Below are 20591 nucleotides of genomic sequence, written 5' to 3'. Positions count from 1 at the left end.
ATCCTGGCTGCCTTTCCCTTCTTGGCACAAAGAGTGCCGCCTCTGGAAAGTCTACCCTGAATCTCCGGATTGGGCTAAGGACCTCTCTTCTCAATCTGCACATCACCCCCTGCATAGTTTTAGCTTATCATCGATAGTGATCTGTCCACATGTCTGTCTGCTCCACGATACTGTGTGTTCCCCAAGGGTATGGACACTGTCCATATCATCCCTGAAGCTCTAGGATGTAGCCCAACACGGCATACGCTCAAAATAATTACTTGTTAAACAGAATTGCATTTATTAAAACACTTACTGTATGTAGGTGGCTAAAAGCCACCCAAGTGGAATGGAAGCTGAGATGACTCTCACAAGACTGGGCAAATTCACATTTGGACAGGTAGCATGGCAACATGAAGCACACCTGTGCTAGAATGAAAGCGAGTTGGCTACAAAGTAGAAGCAGAACTGACAGGTTCCCTTGCTTCCTTATTTCTTCTCTCAAGTCTGGTCCCTTCACATCTCACTCTACTCCCTGCACCATTTTCCACCTTAATACACTTTTACTGTAGTGACAAAGGCACCCACCACAGTAAACCAGTCAGCCACCCACTAAACTAACTCTTGGCTAGAGTGTGGGAAGGATTTAGAGACTGACTGGCTTGTATGAAGAGCTGGCCTAGGTTAGGGAACACAGATTTAAGTAAGAGCTGAGCAGTAGACAAAACTATGTCCAGAGCATTCAACCCCAGTTTAAGAAAAATAAATAAGAATAGCTTGCTGAGCAACTAAAACATGGCTGACATATACTTCACTGACTGGTTTGCAGGTTTGGGACTTCTGGCCTAGACACTTGGTGAAATCTCCAATAATAGTCTCAGGAATCAATGGCTAGGAACCCAGATCACAAATGTAAAGTATTTTAAGGCACACTGTACTGGGGAAAAAATGCTGCCCTGGCATAAATATTGTTGGAAGGATGTGCCTCCTCCATACAAAATAACCCCACACTGAAGGTGGAGACACAACACACACAGAGACACACAGCACCTCAGAGGTCAAGGACTATGACTACATTGTAGGTCCAGCCATGTGGGTTCTATTTTTTTTTTTTTCATTTTGTGTTGTTTTTTGTTGTTGTTCTCTATTTGTGTTATTTATGGGGGCACTATCCAAAAGCCAAACACGGACCAGATACTGGGATCGAGAAACGAAAAGACATGATTGTTCTTTTCAAGATGGTTATGGTAGTAGAGCAAGACAGTCATCTATAAGAAAAAGTGTAATGAAACCTTACAGGGCATTGTGGGGTCTGTAGAAGACAGTGGTCATTCCTGTGTGGGGAAGTCAGGACAAGTCTCTGGAGAGGAGAGTCCTTGAGTTGAATCTTCACAGGTGAGAGAAGAGGTGTTTCATAGGGAGCTATGGGCCCAGAGAGACCAGAGAGAGAAGCTTGAACACAGTCACTTAAACTTGAAAATGATTTAGAGCAGTGTGATGGGATTACCGGTAGTCCTGCGGGGCTTGAGAGAGATAGAGAAAGAAAGAGACTAGTCCAGAGAGGGGAGGCTCCATAGATCCAGCTAAGGATTTTGAAATCTATTTTATAAGGAAAAAAGAGGACTTGAGGGTGTGGCAGGAGGACTTTGGTGGTTATTCATTTGCATTTTCCATTTATAATTCACTACCCCGCCCTCACCACTCTTCTTTCAAGCACGTGGCCTGGGCTCCTGTCTGGCCTTGCCCTCGGGCATTAGCAGGGCCCAAAAGAGATGCTGTTGGAAAAAACAATATTCTTTTCTGTTCAAAGACTCATGTCTACCAGGAGATTGTGCTCAGCATCCTGAGTGGGAGGGGAGAGAGGAGAGTGCCTGGCAGAGAGGGGGCGGGGAGAGGAAGAGAGAGATCCCCTCTGGCTGGGAAGGGAGTAGATATTGGCAGGTCACCAAAGAGTCAGAGGCACAAACCTGGTGACCTGGATCCAAGCACTCAGAGAGGAGCCTCAGAGAAGTCATACCCGGCCGCTCTGCTCCCTCCTAAGCAAATACCTCACTAGCTCAGTTGATACAATAGCTGGAGAGCTGCCTGCACTTCAAGAACCACGTTAGGTTTGGAAAATGATATCAGTGGCAGCCATGACCGAATACATCTTAGAAGCCACCTGCCATTTTTCTGAGCACTGTGTAAACTTTCTGGTTCCTTGGACTAGGGAAAGGGAAGGGACTCCATTAAGTACTGTGATTGAATTTCTAGTCAGCCGTGAGAATAAGGGCTTAGAGTTAGATTTTTTTAAATTTTTATTTTTTTAAAATTTCTTTATTCATTAAGGTATCACATATTTGTCCTCATGCCCCCATTCCCATCCCACACCCCTCCCTACGCATGCCCCCACCCCCCTGTTGTCCTTAACCACTGGTTAGGCTCATATGCATGCACACAAGTCCTTTGGTTGATCTCTCCCCTTTACCCCCACCCTCCCCTACCCTCCATCTGAGGCCCGACAGTCTGATCCATGCCTCCTTGTTTCTGGGTCTGTTCTTGTTCATCAGTCTATGTTGTTCATTATTTCCCCTAGATGAGTGAGATCATGTTCTAACGATTATTGTTTTTCTCATTTTCGGTTCTTATAAGTGTATTTCTATTAGAGTTAGATTTAATTGGATTTTCAAAAATGTGATATTTTTCACCCAGCCAGTGTTGCTCAGTGGTTGAGCATCGACTCATGAACCAGAAGGTCACTGTTCGATTCCCGGTCAGGGCACATGCCCAGGTTGCAGGCTCAATTCCCAGTAGGTGGCATGCAGGAGGCAGCCGATCAATGATTTTCTCTCATTGATGTTTCTCTCTCTCTCTCCCTGAAATCAGTAGAAACATATATTTTAAAAAAGTGATATTTTTTGAACACCGGGTCTATGGAGTAAAATTCATGTACATATTTCAAAGCATTTTATAAAGGAAAATAACGTGATCAGGATTGGGTTATGGAAGTCTAATGTTGGAGAGAATTTATCTGACGTCCATGAACTCTATTGCTATTGGGGAATTAGATCTTTCCTGAAACAAGTAAAAAGGGATGAGAGAAGAGAGAGAATGTCCACAAAGGAAACAGACATCAATCTTCTAGAAAGTTCAGCCCTTCCAGAAAGAGGGAGCACATCCTAAAGTCTGTGTCCCCGGAAGGAGGAATGAGAGAACAGAGATAGAGGCCAGCAGGGGGCACTCTTAAGCTCAGGAAATGATAGTGCAGTGCAGCCTGGTCAAGCTTGAAGACATCTGTGCCCAGTAAAATGTGTGTGTTTTTAATGTTGGCCAAAGGGTACAAACTTTCAGTTACAAGAGGAGTCCGTTCTGGGCATTTCGTGTACTGCATGGTGACTATAGTTAACAACACTGTATTGTATGATTGAAAGTTTTTAAGAGAGATCTTAAGTGTTTTTAACACACACACACACACACACACACACACACACACACACACACACACACACGCAAACACACCCACACCACAATAACTATGTGAGGTGATAGATATATTACTTAAGAACTATGGAAATCATTTCACAATGTATACATATATTAAATCATATTGTACATCCTAGCTATATACAGTTTTTGTTAAGTTTATCTCAATAAAGCTAGAAAAAATACATAAAAATTAAAAATAAATATTTAAAGGTTTAATGAAATAAGTTTTTGTTCTTAGAAATATATATAAAATAATATATAAAATAAGTTTTTGTTTTTAAAATATATAAAATATATTTTTAAAGTCTCACGTGTAATCATAGATCTAAAAAGAGAACCTCAGTATTATTGAGTCCAAGTTCATGCCTTCAGGCATAAAGTATTGTTATTCTCATTTTAGGGTTAAATGCTTGAAATATCAAGGAGATTAAATTATTCATTAAACATTTTTTCAATGAACATAGACTAACAACCACCATATTCCAGGCATGCTGCTAAGAACTGCTGTAGAGAAGTCTAGTGATGGGAAACAAATATAAAAGTAAAAATTGATTATATATATTAAGTGCTGTACACTTGTTTGTTTCTTTTGGAGTGTCTGCCCCCAACAATGACCCCATTTTCCTGAGAACTCTGCTCTCTCTCTTCCCTCAGTAATGACCACTGGCAGATGGTGCTTTGCAATTTAATCCAACACTCTGGCTTTAATTGATTGTATCTGGTATGGTCACTGGCCTAAAGACACTCCAATTAAATTCTCTTTCCAGGGAATTTAAAACTAGTTTTGAGAAATAGTCTCTTCGTCTAAGCTTGTCTCTCAGGTCAAAGGCAGTTTTAGTAAATTACAGATTTCTATGAATTTCATTAAACATTTCTAAATTATTCACATAAAGTTGTTCAGAATAACTTATCTTTTTAATATCTGCAGCACCTACAGAGGAAGCCTTTTTTACTCCCGATATTGGTTATTTTCGCCTTCTCTCTCTCTCTCTCTTTTTTTTTTAGATTGGTCTTGCCAGAGGTTTTTTAATTATATTAGTTTTTCAACAAACCAATATTTGGCTTTGTTAATCCTCTCTAGTTTATGCTTGATTCTATTTCATTAAATTCTGCTCTTTATTATTTTTTCTTCTACTTTTTTTTGTGTGTGTTTACTGTTCTTTTCCCCTAACATCGTGAGATGGATGCTCTGCTCATAAATTTTTAACCTTTCTCTCTAATACAAGCATTCAAGGCTATAAATTTATAAGTGCTGTTGGAATTGCGTCCTCTGTGGTTTGAAACTATTTTGTTATAGTGAAGCTGAAAATGTTTCTAACTTCCATTATGACCTCTGCTTTGACCCTTGGGCTATTGAGAAGGGTATTTCTTAATTTTCAAATATGTAGGAAACTTTCTAGGTACCTTTTTGTTATTGACTTCTAGCTTTATTGCACTGTGGTCAGAGAACATAGTTTCAATTCTTTAAAATTTATAGAGTTGCCCAGGATATGGCCAATTTTGTGGTTGTTTTATGTTTGCTTAGAATAAGTGTATATTCTGCAAATCTTGTAACAATCCTATATAATAAAGAGCTAATATGCTAATTAGACCAGATGGTGGAACGACCTGGCGGAATGACCTTATGAAATGACCAGTGTCGGGGGAGGGTTGGAGGGGTCTTTTTGCCTTAAAGTTTACTTTGTCTGATACTAATATATTTACACCCTTTTTTTCTGAATTCTGTTAGCCTGATATGATTATTCTATCCTTTAACTTTCTAACTTTTCTGTATCCTTATATTTTAGGCATGTTTCATAAATAATGTGTGCTTGGACATTTTTTAATAATCCAGTATGGTAATCTTTATCTTTTAATTAGAGAATTTGGTTATTGTATAATTAATGTAATTATTATTACATTAGATAGAGATAGAGCACTCTATCTTTTAACCTGAGTACTTGGTTCTTGTATAATTAAGGTAATTATACATATTTTGGATTTGTTATCTACTATAATTGTGTTGTCTCATGTGTTTCTTTTTTCTGCAATCTGTTTTCTTTTGCATTAAGCAATTTAAATTTTTTCTTATTCCCTTTGTCTCTGCACTTGTTTGAAAGCTATATACTGTGTTTATATTCATTTAATGATTAACCTACAGATTATAGCATACATATTTAATTAAGTTACTAAATCTATGTTTTACCAATACTGTTACCATCTCCCTCAGAATATAGTTCTTAGACTTTATTAACTACCACTATCCCCAAACTAAAATGTCATTTATAGTCAATACTAGAGGCTTGGTGCACGAAATTCATGCATGGGGGGGCAGGGCATTCCCTCAGCCCAGCCTGCACCCTCTCCAACCCGGGACCCCTCGGGGGATGTCCAACTGCCGGTTTAGGCCCGATCAGATCGGCCCTATACAGGCAGTCGGACATCCCTCTCACAATCTGGGACCACTGGCTCCTAACTGCTCACCTGCCTGCCTGCCTGATCACCCCTAACTGCCCCCCCCTGATGGCCTGGTCACCCCCAACTACCCCCCCACACACACACTGGCCTTATCGCCCCTCACTGCCCCCCAGCCTTGCCGGTCTGGTCACCCCTAACTTCCCCCCCTGCCAGCCTGGTCGCCCCACACAGCCCACTATTCAGTCATTTGGTTGTCCCTCACCAACCCCCCTGCCAGCCTGGTCACCCCATGCATCCTGCTGTTCAGTCCTTTGGTCATCCCTCACTAAGCCCCTTGCCGGCCTGGTTGTCCCACACAGCCTGTTCGGTTGTCCATTTTGTTGTTTCTGTTGTGACAGTTACTTAGGCTTTTATATAGATAGATTTGTTTATGTTTCTCACATATTACTATATTTTCTCTCCCTCCCTTCTTGCATCTCAGACTTCCCTTTTTAGATTTTTTAAAAATGTAATGAACATCCTTTAAAATGTCTGTTAGAGAAAAATCTGGTAATGGAACACTTTTTCAGTTATTTTTCCTTTCAATTTCTTATTTCTTTCAATTTCATCCTCACTACTGAAAATTTTTTTGGATGGATATAGAATTCTAGGTTAGACATTATTTCTCAACACCTTAAAGACATTACTCCAGTATATTCTAACTTTCATTTTCATTGCTGAGATGTCAGCTGTCAGTCTGTTACTCTTAGAGGGTAATATTTAATTTTTATCTGGCTAGTTTCAAATTTTTCTCTTTATCTTTAGTATCTTACAGATGTTTTCTTTTTTATGCTCTGTCTTTGTGTAGATTTATTTATTTTTATCCTATTTGGGTTCATTTGACTTCTTGGGGGGGGGGGGAAATCTGTGGATTGGGTACTGAATCAATTGTAGAATGTATCCTTTTGTTATACCTTTAAATATTGTCACTACCAGATTCTCTTTTTCCTTTCCTCTATGAAATCTAATTAAGAATATACATGTTAAAACTTATTTTTTTCTTGAAGTCTTTTAAGCACTCTTTCACTTTTTCATTTTATATCCATTTTATGCTGTGTTGTGGATATTTTTTTAAACTTATATTCTAGCTTATATTTCATTCCTCAGCTAAATAATTTGTTAAACCTGCTGAGTTTTTATTTTTACTTATTTATTTATTTATTTTAGAGAGAGGGGAAGAGAGAGGGAAAGACAGAGAGAAACATAGATGTGAGAGAAACACATCGATTGGTTGCCTCCTGCATGCACCCTGACCAGAGCCTGGGCCAGGGAGGAGCCTGCAACCGAGGTACATGCCCTTGTCCAGAATCAAATCCGGATCCTTCAGTCCACGGGCCAATGACACTCCATCCACTGAACTAAACTGGTAGGGCAAACCTGCTGAGTTTTTAAATTTCAATTTTTTATTTCTAGAACGTCAGTGGGTTAAAAACTATATCTCTGTTTGGTTATATTTTTCATAATTACTTGTCCCCTACACACACACACACACACACACACACACACACACACACATGTCTATCTATCTTTAATTTTGTCTTTTATAATGTAAATATAGTAGTCAGACTTATTTAAATTCTCTGTCTGATAATGCTAATGTCTGAAATTTTTGAGGATCTTTTATTGAGGTTTTTGCTGTTATTTGGGTTTGTAGAGTGTTATTTCCTGGTGTGCTTAAAAATGTTTTGTGCTTATTGTGTGTTTCCTTTGGAAAAGATATTTCTGGGGATTCTCTGAGGATTGTGATAAAGGTGCATTCCTCTGGAAAGAATTTGCTTTCCTTTGCCATGAACCCATGAGCACTAGCAGTTTGGGAGACTCTAATTAAAAAAAGAAGAAAAAAGGTAATGGTTTGTGATCGTTTCAGAGTACCTGGATGTTTGGGCTGCAAATCCACACAAGGTAGTTTACTTGCCTGCTCTCATAGTGACAACATAGCTGTTTGGGGTGTTCCAGGCTCAGGGGACATTACCAACCAGGCTCCCTATTTTGGGAAGATCTGGGCTTTAAGTTCCATCCATACCTATGCATATGCTACACATATGATCCCATGAATACTTGGACTGGAATCTAAAAAAATGTATTAATTCTTTTCATTAAGCTTGGCCACATTCATTGAAACTTTTTAACCTGCATTCATCCATATTTGTATCAGGCAGAGAGATTAAGAAATCCACACTTTTGTTCACAGTGATGCTAGAACTCTTAAGTCCCATGCCAAAGGGATTCACATGATGTCTAGTGTTACTTACATACTTGAAATTCTATTATTTTTAGTGTTAATATGGCTATAATGCATGTACATTCAGAATAAAGTCCTTACCTGCCACTGATTCATTAAATACCAAAGAATTTTATCATAAGAGTTTCCAACAGAGGGAATTTTATGATTGTATTATCATAAAATGCTGGTCTCAAGCATCTACACTAATAAGAGAGAAATACACAAATTGACCATACCTCTGCAATGCCCATCAACCAATCAGGAGCGAGTATGCAAATTAACCCAACAAAGATGGCAGGTTTATTTGCATATGCAGGCATGGAGCGGCCGGGCGGGGCGAGACGCCTGCTATGAGGGGGCTGGCGGGGGGCGGAGGGAGCTACAGGAGCGGCGCTCTAGCCTGGAGCGAAGACTGCATGCTCCCGGGTGGCCGGGAGCAAAGACAGGGGAAGGAAGGCCTATTCTTGCACGAATCTTTGTGCAACGGGCCTCTAGTCTTCTTATACAAGCCTCTTATTGAACTTATGACAGTGTGACTGAGTTATTTATCTTCCTTTCGAAAAAGTAATCTCTGTGTTGGCTATCATAGTCATTAACTCTGCTTAGAGTTATTTCATCTCTCTCTTCTTTGAAGCATATGGTAAGATTGTCATTCTCCTCCCTCTAAAATTTAGATGCAGCAATCTGACTTTGGCCAATGAAATGTGAGTGGATGGTATCACTTCCTGTTGAAAGCGTTAAGAGCTAATGTGTGCTTCACCACATTCTCTTTTCCCTGTCGTGTAGAAACTGACAGTATTCCACATCATGCTGCTTCTTCAGCCAGGTCCCAGAATAAAAAGTGGGCAGCGTATCATTTCTATCTGACGTATAATTGACATGGAATCTGACTGAGAACTGAATCTTTGTTGTCTGAGATTTTAGGGTTGTTTGCTATGCAGCAAAATGTAGCCTTTCCTGATTGATTTAAGAATAAGTGGAGTAGCTTGTTTTTCATTGTATTTCCCATATCTTAGCACAGCCCTGGCACACTACGTGTTTATGAATGGTTGAGCCAAATTTTAGAATCAAACTCTCCAAGCCTTGTAGTGACAGTGCAAAGATGAGAAGTGATTTTCTGTGAGACTTGGTCTTTAATTCTCAATATATCCCACCCATCTTTCCAAATGGAGGGAGGAAGAATTAGATTTGACTTAATCACAAATAGAAATCATTTTGTTTGGTACAAAACCCATTGAGAAAATAAATACAAAAGACATATTTATTTTTCATGGGTAACCTGCTACTGCATTTCCTAGAAACACTAGATAGTCTGCTGGCCTGTGAGAAATGGCACAAGGTAGAAGAGGCAAGAATTATTTGTTTGGTTTAGTTTTTAGCTCAAAAGAACTGGGACAGAAACAACTCTGACCGTAAAGTTGTGTACTTGGGAAAGATTTTGGCACTCATTCAGTCTATCCCATTTTTATAAGTAACCTATTTTTTTTTTTAAGTGTTTTATCCTCAGAGGCGATGAGGTCATTCTTGTTCTATGAAGTAAGATGATTGGGTCTACCAAGAGAAAGGCATATTTGCTTGGTCAGATAAATATTTTATAGGTTATTTTTTCTCCAATAGGCAAAGTAGCCATATTGTTTATTGTTCAAACTTAGAGAAATTTGAGAATGAAAGAAGCCACCATTACCAATTATACCAGGACCATCAGCATAAACCATATTTGCCCGGGCAAACTATCTGAACACATTACAAACAGCAAAGCTTACGAATGTGAATTTCACAACATATCATCAAGGCAGTAAGTCCTTTGTTCCGAGAGAAGCCAGCTGACTGAGGGACCAAAAAGCCAAGGGAAAGACAGTTCACCCCCAATTAGGCATTTCAATGGGTAGCATCATTTCCTCATTAGCTAATTATCAATGAACTTTCTTTAGATGTACCCCCAGGGAGGTCTTTCATATCTTTGTACAAATGTTTGCCTGGCCTGGAAGGCCTATTCCTCCTCAGAAACCCTCCACCCCAGACTCAGATTAAATGTGTTTCCTCTGGAAAGACTCCTCTAACGTCCCTCGATGCAGATGTAGCGAGTCTGGCAGCTGTGCTTCCCCAGCACAGTGTAGACACGTCTCCACATCATATTCCAGTTCTCCATTTGCGTCTGCCTTCCCTCATGGGCTGCGCAAGGGCAAAACCCACATCTTGTTTTCTATTGTCTTTCTAAGAAAAACTTTTTTCCCCCCAAAAGTAACTGCTCAGTAAATTATTGAAAGAATGAACCCAGAGAAGTACTTATTTAGAAAAAGATTACATTTACAAGGTGTAATGTTTCCCAGCTTGAACATGAGATAAAAGAGAAAAAAGAAAAAAGCACTGGTCTACCAGCTGTTTCATAAGGGAAGAAATATAGAGTGGGAGCAAGGGAAAAAACAAAACACAGTTTCTTCATTTTAATTACATTTGGCTGTGGTGTCGTTTCTGGCTGGAACTCACAAACCTGTAACTGCTAGAAACTGTGTGTTTATTACTTCAGGGAAAACAAGGTAATATAGTAATCTGTAAGGGGTTTTTAAAAGACTTTTGTGGTACAGCTTCTAGGAATGAAACTCAATGTACATCATATCCCCCACACGGTAATTAGAGAAACTGGAGATGCGGGGAACTCATCTGGCCCACCCTCCCAGCACGGCGCGCATTTTTATGTGGCTCCTGTCATTTCCCAGAAGTGGGCAGAGCTCTTAGCAGAGCAGAGCAAACTGCTTGGGAAATATAAGGCAGATGCTTGGCTCCTAAGGCGAGATGGGCTCGGAGCGGGATTGGGAATCGGCACGTGTTAAATGAAAAGCAGAATTCTCCAAACCAGGAGTGAAGGCTGACGCCTAAGGTATCGGGAAGGCGTATATGTTTATGTAAAGGGGGGAGCCCTCTCTTCTGGGTAGGCTCTACAGTGGCCTTCCAAAGTTGTTTTGCAGGATCTGAGGAGCTGATCTCCCCGAGGCATGTGGGAGGACAGGGCAGTCATTCTCAGAGGCAGAAGTAATATGTCTGTGAAAAACAGCATGGGGCATAGAGACTCCTGAGGTCACTTTGGGTTCTAATTCTGGGCTGACATTTTGAATAGATTAGAAGCATCAAACATCTGTGTTTCTCCCCAGTTTTCATAGCACTAGATTACAGGGAGGTGGCAGCCGGAGATGGAGCAGAACGAGCATCATACATCTCTCCCTACTCTGAGTCCGCCTCAGCCCCCACCGCCTCTCTCTACTCCTTCAGGAAGTGTATCCTGGGCCTCCCCTAAGCTCATGGCACTGTACTAAGCAGCGTAGAACTAATGGTCAAAGTAACAGCCTTGGCTCTCAAGCGCTCTCAGTCCAGTGGGGAAGGCAGCTACATAAACAGATCATCACTTATTGCGATAGGTATGCTATTCAAAATATGTACAGGAGGTTGTGAGATGGAAGAGGAAGTTGCTAATTCTGTGTGGTCACAATCACAGAGGAATTGGAATTTGGGGAAGGCTTCACATGGGGCTCCTCATTGTAAAACCCAGCCTTCTTGGTATGGCCTTCTGGGGTCTCCAGTGTGTGTGTCTTTGTCAGACTGGATAAACGAAAGGCATGTATTTCTCACAGTTCTGGAGTCTGGAAAGTCCGGGAGCCTGGCACTAGGTTTTCAACGTATAAATCTTGAGGAAACACAGGCAATCTACAGCAATGTGTCTCCACAAGCGAAATCTCACCACCCATCATGCTTGACACTCTCTCTGCTCCATCTCATTTGCATTCTTCTCAGCTTTGTCCTCTTTGCTCCCCAACTGAAATGCTCCACTTCTTTCTATGACTCTGAATCTTCTCTGTCAAAGATCAACGTAAGTCGCACCTCCTCGTGACGTCTTCTCTGATTATTTCAGCCCACAGTGGTCCCCCCATTCTGGACTCTACTCCCCATTCTGGAGTTCTCCTTTGAAGCTTGATTTTATCCGACATTGTGATCTCTCTTATATTGTCATTTAACTCTTCTGTTATTGATTTAATACCATACTTTTTCCCTCCTCGACTAAAATTAAAGGCATTCAACAGGAGACTTCATTATCTAATGTTTCATATGGACTGTAGGAAAGTGTAGGGCACAATACTCAATAAACACTTGTTGAATAAATGAATGGAAAATACAGGCATTTTGTCCCTTCAGGATAAAACTGTCTTTCCTTAGCATCAGATTCAATATGGGGAGCCTTCCCTTCTTGTGACTACTAATTGGGTAATGGCATTCTCCCCCCACCCCAACCCCATTGCCATGCATACATTCACCCATCCACCAAGTGTGTGAAGTTCACTATGAAACACTACTTAGTGCCAGAGGAACAACAATGAATGCACGCCAAGAACTGACAATCTCAGTAGGAAGGCCAGCACGTAAAGGGTTAAGTGGAATCAAGTGTTACGAGTTTTATGAGTTTTATGCGTATGAGGGTGGGGCACAGAGGCCTGACAGTTTTATCATAAAGGTAAGTCATGCGTTCACGAGGCAGGGGATGCTTGAGCTCCTTGGGCGTCCACCAGGGAATGGTGTGGCTGGGGTGAGGACTTTTAGGGGCAGGAAGCTATGTGAGCAAAGAGTAGCCATAGATCCTAAGGCAGCCACACCCCCCACAATTTCTAAACAGGGTGTCAGGAGCCCTGAACACCAGCTGGTTGCTTTAGTTTGTCACGCTTTGGTCCAAGATGGCCCCTTTGTGCATCCCTGAGCGGATTCCATTGTGACCTTGCCTATTTGAACATGTCTTTATTCTACCCTCACAGATGATTTGATTGGAGATGCTTTGGCAGGAGATGAGAGTCCTTGGCTGGAAGTAATGTTCCCTCAGAATACTGAAGGAATTTCCCAGTTATTTCTAGCTTTTAGTGAGGCTGGCGTTAGAAGCCATTTCTGATTCTTGATATTTTATGTGTGATTTTTTTCTCTCCCCAACTGGTCCCAGAAGTTTTTAGGATCCTGTCTGTTCTCTGATATCAATGATAATGTAACTTGATATCTTTTGTTGTTGTTAATTGACTTTATACTAAATAAAAAAGTTTAAGTTTGAAAGCACTCAACGGACCCGTTAGAAGTGGAGATTCATGTTCCTGTTTTATTTCGTTAAAAATTTCTGTCTCTACATATTCTGCCTTCTTTCTTTCTGGAATTTCTATTGGGTAAATGTCTGGTCTTCTGAACCACTTTCCTAAGTTTATGTCTTCTCTCCTATTTCCCTTCTCTTGATCATTTGTTCTACTTTTCTGAGGTTTCTTTAACTTTCTATTCTAATTATTTTACTAAATGTTTTCTTTCTGTTATCATATTTTGATTTTATATTTGTTTTGAATATTTTAATAGCATCTCTTTGTTGTTTCATTGATGTAAAATGTCCTCTTAATTCTTTGAGAATAACAGTTATAAATAATTTTCTTGTAGGCCCTTTCTTTTTCCAAGTATCTTTTATCTTTTTCTATTTGCTTTCTGGGCTCTCTCCCAGGTTCAGAGGTTTTCCTTAAATATCAGACACCTCTGGCTGGCTGTTCACAGCTAAGAACTGTCACTAGGAAGCCGAATGGAGGATCTGTGTGCAGGGACAGGACTGGTTGATGGGTGGGTCACATTATAAGGAAATCCATTAGGGATCCAGTAGTTTGCCTGGTGAACTGTTTGCAAATATCAGTGGGTATTTTCCCCTAAGGTAGGATGTCAGCGATCTGAAAACCCAGCAGGAGAAGGAAGGGAGTGAGGATCTCTCCATTTGCCATGTAGACATGTAGTTAGCTGCTCTGACTTCAGCATGGCATTCCACTCTTTCCTGTGCCTGATGTGCTTAACTCTGGAGCCTCTTAGGTTTGTCTTCCTCATTAAGTCTCAACTCCTCTGAGTTTGGGACAGAGAATGTACCTGAGTGTTGCCTACTTTTCATATAGACTAATCCCCCTGAGCCTTTTGAGATGTTTGCAGCTCAGTTGGTTTCTCCTTCTACAAGCTTTCTCCATTATGCTATCGGTTACTATTTATATATTACTCTGAATCTCCCCAAATTTTTTGAAGTATTGTCATTTACTATCATGTCTTATTTCCGTTTACTTCATAACTTATGGGCCTTCTTTTTTTAAAATATATTTTTATTGATTTCAGAGAGGAAGGGAGAGGGAGAGAGAGAGATAGAAACATCAATAATGAGCGAGAACCATTGATCGGCTGCCTCCTACACGCCCCACACTGGGGATCGAGCCTGCAACATAGGCATGTGCCCTTGACCGAAATTGAACCTGGGACCCTTCAGTCCTGGGAGCCGACGCTCTATCCACTGAGCCAAACCAGCTAGGGCTGGGCTTTCTTCTTTATTCTCTTACTATCATTTTGGGGATTTTCCTGGATATTGCTGAGATAGCCCTCTATGTTAATCTACTATATTTAACTGACAGTCCTTTTCCTTATGTAGGTTCTTAGGTTTCTCCCACTGGCTGTCTTGGGAGGTTCCCTGCACTCTCATCTTCCACTCTATGCCCAGTGCTGTGGAACAAGGTTGCCAGATTTAGCAAATAAAAGTGCAGGATGCCCAGTCAAATTTGAACTGGAGATAAATAAATATTATATAGAACATAATTAAACTAAAAAATTATTCATTGTTTTTCTGAAATTCAAATGTATCTGGTCACCCTATATTTTGTTTGCCAAACCTACTAGAATAGAAACTTCTCACCCTCACTTTGGTCTGCAGAACCCACTTCTGGATGTCTAAGAAATTAGCACCCAAGTAGCCCTTCCTTGTTCTCCTCCCTCCATCACAGGGTAGTGCTGGAACTTACCTGGGATTCAGGACCGTCTATCCCATTGGTTCTCAACCTTTTTAATGCCGCGACCCTTTAATACAGTGAGGTCTTAGGCTCTACAGCAGTGGTCTTAGGCTCTACAGCAGCGGTCTTAGGCTCTACAGCAACCGATGGTCTTAGGCTCTACAGCAGCGGTTCTCAACCTGTGGGTCACGACCATCGGAAAACACAGATATTTACATTACGATTGAGAACCGCTAGCAGGGTCACCTAAGACCATCAGAAAACACAGATATTTACATTACTATTCATTACAGTAGCAAAATTACAGTTATGAAGTAGCAACGAAAATAATTTTATGGTTGGGGGTCACCACAACATGAGGAACTGTATTAAAGGGTCGCGGCATTAGAAAGGTTGAGAACCACTGGTCTATCCCCTGCTGAAACAAGATGGGTAACATTGCTGCCCTTTACATTTTGCTTATGCTAAGCAAAAGAGGGCATTTTTTTTCCCTTAAAGCATTAGAAAATTGCCAAATATTTGTACCAGTGAAGTGACATCAGATTTGGAATTAAAAAAAATTATGTTGTAGCATAGAGGGTGACAAGCCTGGGGCTAGGGAGACCTTTGGGTGACTGTTGTAGTGAGTCATTCAAGCAAGAAAATATGGCATCCTGGACCAGGGCAGGGCATGTGAGAAGGGAGAAGAGCAAATGCCAGGAATGTTAAGGAGGTAGGAGGCACCGGCCCGGGAAAGGGACAGCCCTGGGAAAGGAAAGGCCGTGTGGAAGATGTTTGCTGAGCTTCTGGCTGAGACAATGATGGTGAGCAGAGCCTTTCATCAAGAAAAGAAATTCGGGAGAACCGACTTCAGGGAGAAGATTGCTGTTAGTTCTCTCAATGGTTCTCATTTACACGCTGGGAGGGGGATGCTCTTCCGGGAATCATGAATGCGTTTGGCCTTGTTTCAAACTCCAGCAAAAAGAAATCATGAGGATGGCCCCAGCTTGCTGAAGGCGTTAGCAAACAGTTGCTCCCACACTGGCAGTAGCTCATCTCATGGAGGAAGGCCCCCGTTTCCCAAGTACGAGCAAGGGAGGGCCTTCTCACGTGACAGTCCCGGCCTTTCTCCGGGGGTGACAGCTGGTGGCAATTGCCAGCTCAGCAGTCCTGGAAGTAGGCTGTCCTCACTTTGCTTCAGCCCATGATGACAGAGAAGAACGACAGGGGCTGTTCTGGGCTCACGCTGAGCTGAAGTAACCCATCCTGATCTGAGACCCGCTCGAGTCAGAGAGGCCTGACCTCCTTCAGGGACCATTTTCTTAGCACTTCAAGAGCCTTCTCCTTTACTTTCTCTCTTAACTGTCAGATCACATCATTTGCATCCAGTTCTCTTCTTGCACTGAATCATCCACTTGGAATGATTATGTCAGGGGTAGTTTGTCAGCTGCCGTCAGCATGTGTCACTTCCCGAAGTGTTGGAAAATATATGGACTTCTCTGTGGTTGATTTTACGAGCTCACACCAAATCTCTTTATTGTTCTGAACTGGCTGAAAGTTTAACATTAACTTCAATGCCGGTTTTTTGCTCTGTTAGTAGTCAAGGCAATGAAGGCAACTGCTATCTCTGTTCAGCTAATGAGGCAGGAAAAGGGACAGAGGAGGCACGTGGGGCCAGTCCTTCATCGCTTGCCTCTCTGTTGCCAGGCAACTCCATCCCCAACTGTAAATGGCAATACTTTGCTTTTCCGTGTTGCTTCCCTGGGTCCTGTGTTGGCAAACCGACTGGCCTCTCCTCTCTGTTTGCTCAGAGTGTGGGATGAACTTGATCAGTCACCACGGCAATTTCAGACGTGGCTTTGCTATCGCTTTCTATTGCTGTCAATTTAATTTCCTTTTGAACATTGGTACAGAATTGAAAGCACAATTTTGCATGTGAAATGGCACACAGAATACCAAATTTCCATAGTGCCTAGAAAAAGGAAGGTGGATGTTAAGGAAACATTAAAAAAAATGTTTTTATTGATTTCACAGACGAAGGGAGAGGGAGAGAGAGATAGAAACACCAATGATGAGAGAGAATCATGGATTGGCTGCCTCCTGCACACTCGATCCCACTGAGGATCGAGCCCTGACCTCCTGGTTCATAGGTCAATGCTCAACCACTGAGCCACACCGGCCGTGCAGAAACATTTTTTTTTTTTTTTTAGCGGGGGCAGAACTGAAACTCAGATGCCAGTTAATAAAGCTAATCCTATATAACAAAAGGGTAATATGCAAATAGACTGAACTGTGGGACGACTGGTTGCTATAACATGCACTGACCACCAGGGGGCAGACACTCAAGGCAGGAGCTACCCCCTGGTGGTCAGTGCGCTCCTGCAGGGGGAGCGCTGCTCAATCAGAAGCCCTGAGCTGGCTCAGGCTGGTGAGCGCAGTGGCAGTGGCGGGAGCCTCTCCCACCTCTGCGGCAGCACTAAGGATGTCCGACTGCAGCCTAGGCCCGGGGAGCGGGCATCCTCTGAGGGCTCCCGGACTGCTAAAGGGCACAGGCCAGGCTGAGGGACCCCCCCCCCCCACGAAGTGCATGAATGTCGTGCACAGGGCCTCTAGTGAGTCCATAAGAGAAGAGAGAAGAGGGTTTGCAAACTTGCAACACTTTAGATTCAAACAAGCATTACTGTGCCTAAGTTGGCCTCCATAGATAAATTGTAAAACTTAAGTCAAAGGTCCAGGAAATAATAAAAATCAACAGAATAGAAATTTTAAACAGGCCAGAAGTCAGGAATTCAGTGGAAGGAGAGGAGGGAACACAGCACCTTAGCTTATAGGAAGAAACAATCATCAGCCAGTGTGAGATTGTTGTTGGCTTGTCTTTTAACCAGCGCACCTTTCAGGAGATAATCATTGAACATGACAAATTCAATTTGTGTTCAAATTCTGTCTCTCGTAATGCACACATGCACACACATGTGCAACATGTGCTCCCTCTCCCTCTCCCCTCCCCCTATCCCTCCTCCTCCCTCAGTGAAGCTGTTCCATTACTTTTCAAGAAGCACTGTTACACAGTGGTTAAGAATCTGGGCTCTAGAGCAGAGAGGCTGAGAGCCATGTCCCGGATCTGTAAGTTGCTAACGGATTTGGGGGAAATCATCTCTGAGCCTCACTGTTCTCCTCTGAAAACCGGGGATGATTAAAACAGCGAGCTCACAAGGCACCCAGGCTGGTGCCGGGCACACTCCACCAACCACGTTGAGAGACCTGCTTACAAAGATCACGTCCATTTCTTCTCTTCTCCAACTAAAGCACAACACACACCGCCCCACCCCACCTCCTTTGCTTCCTCCTGGGAAGTGCTTCCAAAATCTGCGCCTCCCTGTTTCCGGGTGGTGGCCGGGCACCTTGCCTCTTGCTTGGTGTGCCGGGGAGGCCCGGTGACCTGCCAGGCCGCAGGCAGGGTTCCCTGGAGGACTGTCAGAGACGCTAATGAGATCCCTGTGTGGCCATGACTGGGAGCTTTCCTGGCAATTGGGGGAGAGATGAAACACCTTGCAGACAATTAGCTTTTCACAACCATTAGCAATTTGTAGTCATTAGCACCATGGAAACACTGCAGATAACACCCGGGAAGCAAATGCCACTGTGCCTTGGAACAGGGCTTCCGAGCAGCGTCAGCCCCAGCGAGTCAGGCTGTTAGAGTGTGAGACCCCCTGTTCCTGCAGCCACTGGGACCCAACAGGCCTCCTTCCTTCTCACCATCTCTTTGACAATGTCTGCATCAAGCCCGTTATTTGTTTCAGCGAAATGTAAATCTTTCAGAAGGAAAGTCCAGAACATGGAGTGTATAATAAGGCAATTCTGAACTCCTTCACAGACCAAGAAACCTAAACTGGGTTGGAAAGAGCGGGATGAATAATTGAAATGCGAATTGAACGAAAGCCCAGAGCAGTGCAATGATTTAGACTCGGCTGTTCATGGCAGCACTGCTAAATCCTGGCGCCACCTCTCTCCCTCACAGTAGGAATCGGTTTAATAGTTGTGTTACACCCAATAAGTAAATAGAACCCAGCCTTTCAAAATAACATCCTGGGATATGTAGGTAGATGACATTAAAAAGGTTGCAAAACCGCTTTCTGCTGCCTTACATGGGATGGAACTTAATACGGTCACAAGATGTGGTAATCTTCCTCCGATCCACTCTCAGCTCTCAGTTTCCTGTGAATGGCTGCCTGCTGGGGACAGACCTTCAGTCCTCCGGCATGGCACTGTCAGACTGCCCCTGAAATAGAGAGTGGTGTGAGTCCAGGAAGAACCTTCTGAAAAGATCAGCAGTGGTTATTCTTGGGTGCTGGGAATGAAATGGATAGCTTTACATCTTTATTCTTTTGCTGTCCCGTTTTGTATTATTTTTCCTAAAAGAAGTATGTATATATGCCCAATCCTTTTGAATTAGAGAGAAAGTGAGAGAGAAAAAGAGAGCTGAGTGAGAAAATAGAAGAGCTAAGTGGAGTTAACATAAATGCAAAATATAAAAGTAGATATTTTATTAAAGTATAATATATATACACAGAGAAAAAGACACAAATAATAAGTACACAATTCAACGCCTTCTCACAGACTGTATAAACCCAGATGAAGAATGAGTCTTAAGCACGTGGTGGTACTGCTTGTAATTCCCCAGCCATGAGTATAGATGGTGATCAGTTACAGTAGGTCAGCTACGCGGGGTCAGTGATCCAAGCTGGCAAATTAGAGGCCCATGATGGTAATTCAGGAGGAAAGGCGGTAAGTTTCGATTTATAGATGCAATTGCTGAGACCCAGGGCGTAAGAGTAACTGAGGGGAGATTCATTCCCCAGCAGTCAGGCTCTGGAATCAGGGCCTCGCCAAGAAGAAATAGTGGATCTAGGACAACCAGCAGGAGGTCAGGGCATCCCTAAGGGCTTGATGATGGACACTGGGAGAGGGGGGAAAGGATGTGTAAGGGAGGGCAGGGAGGCTATGTTAGACAAAGGGATTGAAAAAAAACAGTTCCTGGAAATTTTCACAAAAGGCAGACCAATGGGGAAATCAAAATCTGTAAGTTGGGTACCTTGTACTCTTACAGTCCGTGTGGAACTGAAAGGTGTCCTTGAGATTGATGGACCAAAGAGGTATACTGAGCACAAGAGTGTAAATATATAGCTTTTTTTTTTTTTAAAGAGAATGGGATCTGATTTATATTTTCTTTATATTTGCTGGTTCATAGGGAAGCAAGCATAATCCTCTCCCCCTAGGTAAGCACCCCCCCACACACATCTTCAGCCAATTATCAACTTGTTTTCCCCTTGAAATAACTTCTGGGTAAATGATGAAGAGGGTATAGTTGGGTCAAGGGTGCCTCTGGTGAATATAGTCAATGTTGAGGACAATGGGTGATGACAGCAAAAAGTCATCTTTCAAACTCTGTGAGGAGGACCGAGCTTGAACATTGCTCATGGACATATGCCTAGGAATTTCATTTTCCTCATTAACTCAGGCAGCACTGAAGGTGGTAGGCACCTCAGTGCTGTGTTCAGAGGGCTGGATATGGTACCTTGTAAATCCCTGTATTTAGGTTGTAAGATCTTATTTTGTCACTGCAAGCTTTTCAAGGGTAGAGGCTGCGTGGTTGTTCATCTCTATACCTCTAATGCATCTCACAGTGCTTGGTA

The sequence above is a fragment of the Eptesicus fuscus genome, chromosome 15, assembly GCF_027574615.1.
Source record: "Eptesicus fuscus isolate TK198812 chromosome 15, DD_ASM_mEF_20220401, whole genome shotgun sequence".
Taxonomy (NCBI): domain Eukaryota; kingdom Metazoa; phylum Chordata; class Mammalia; order Chiroptera; family Vespertilionidae; genus Eptesicus; species Eptesicus fuscus.
The sequence above is the reverse complement of the archived record's forward strand: the minus strand, read 5'-3'. Positions refer to the sequence as shown.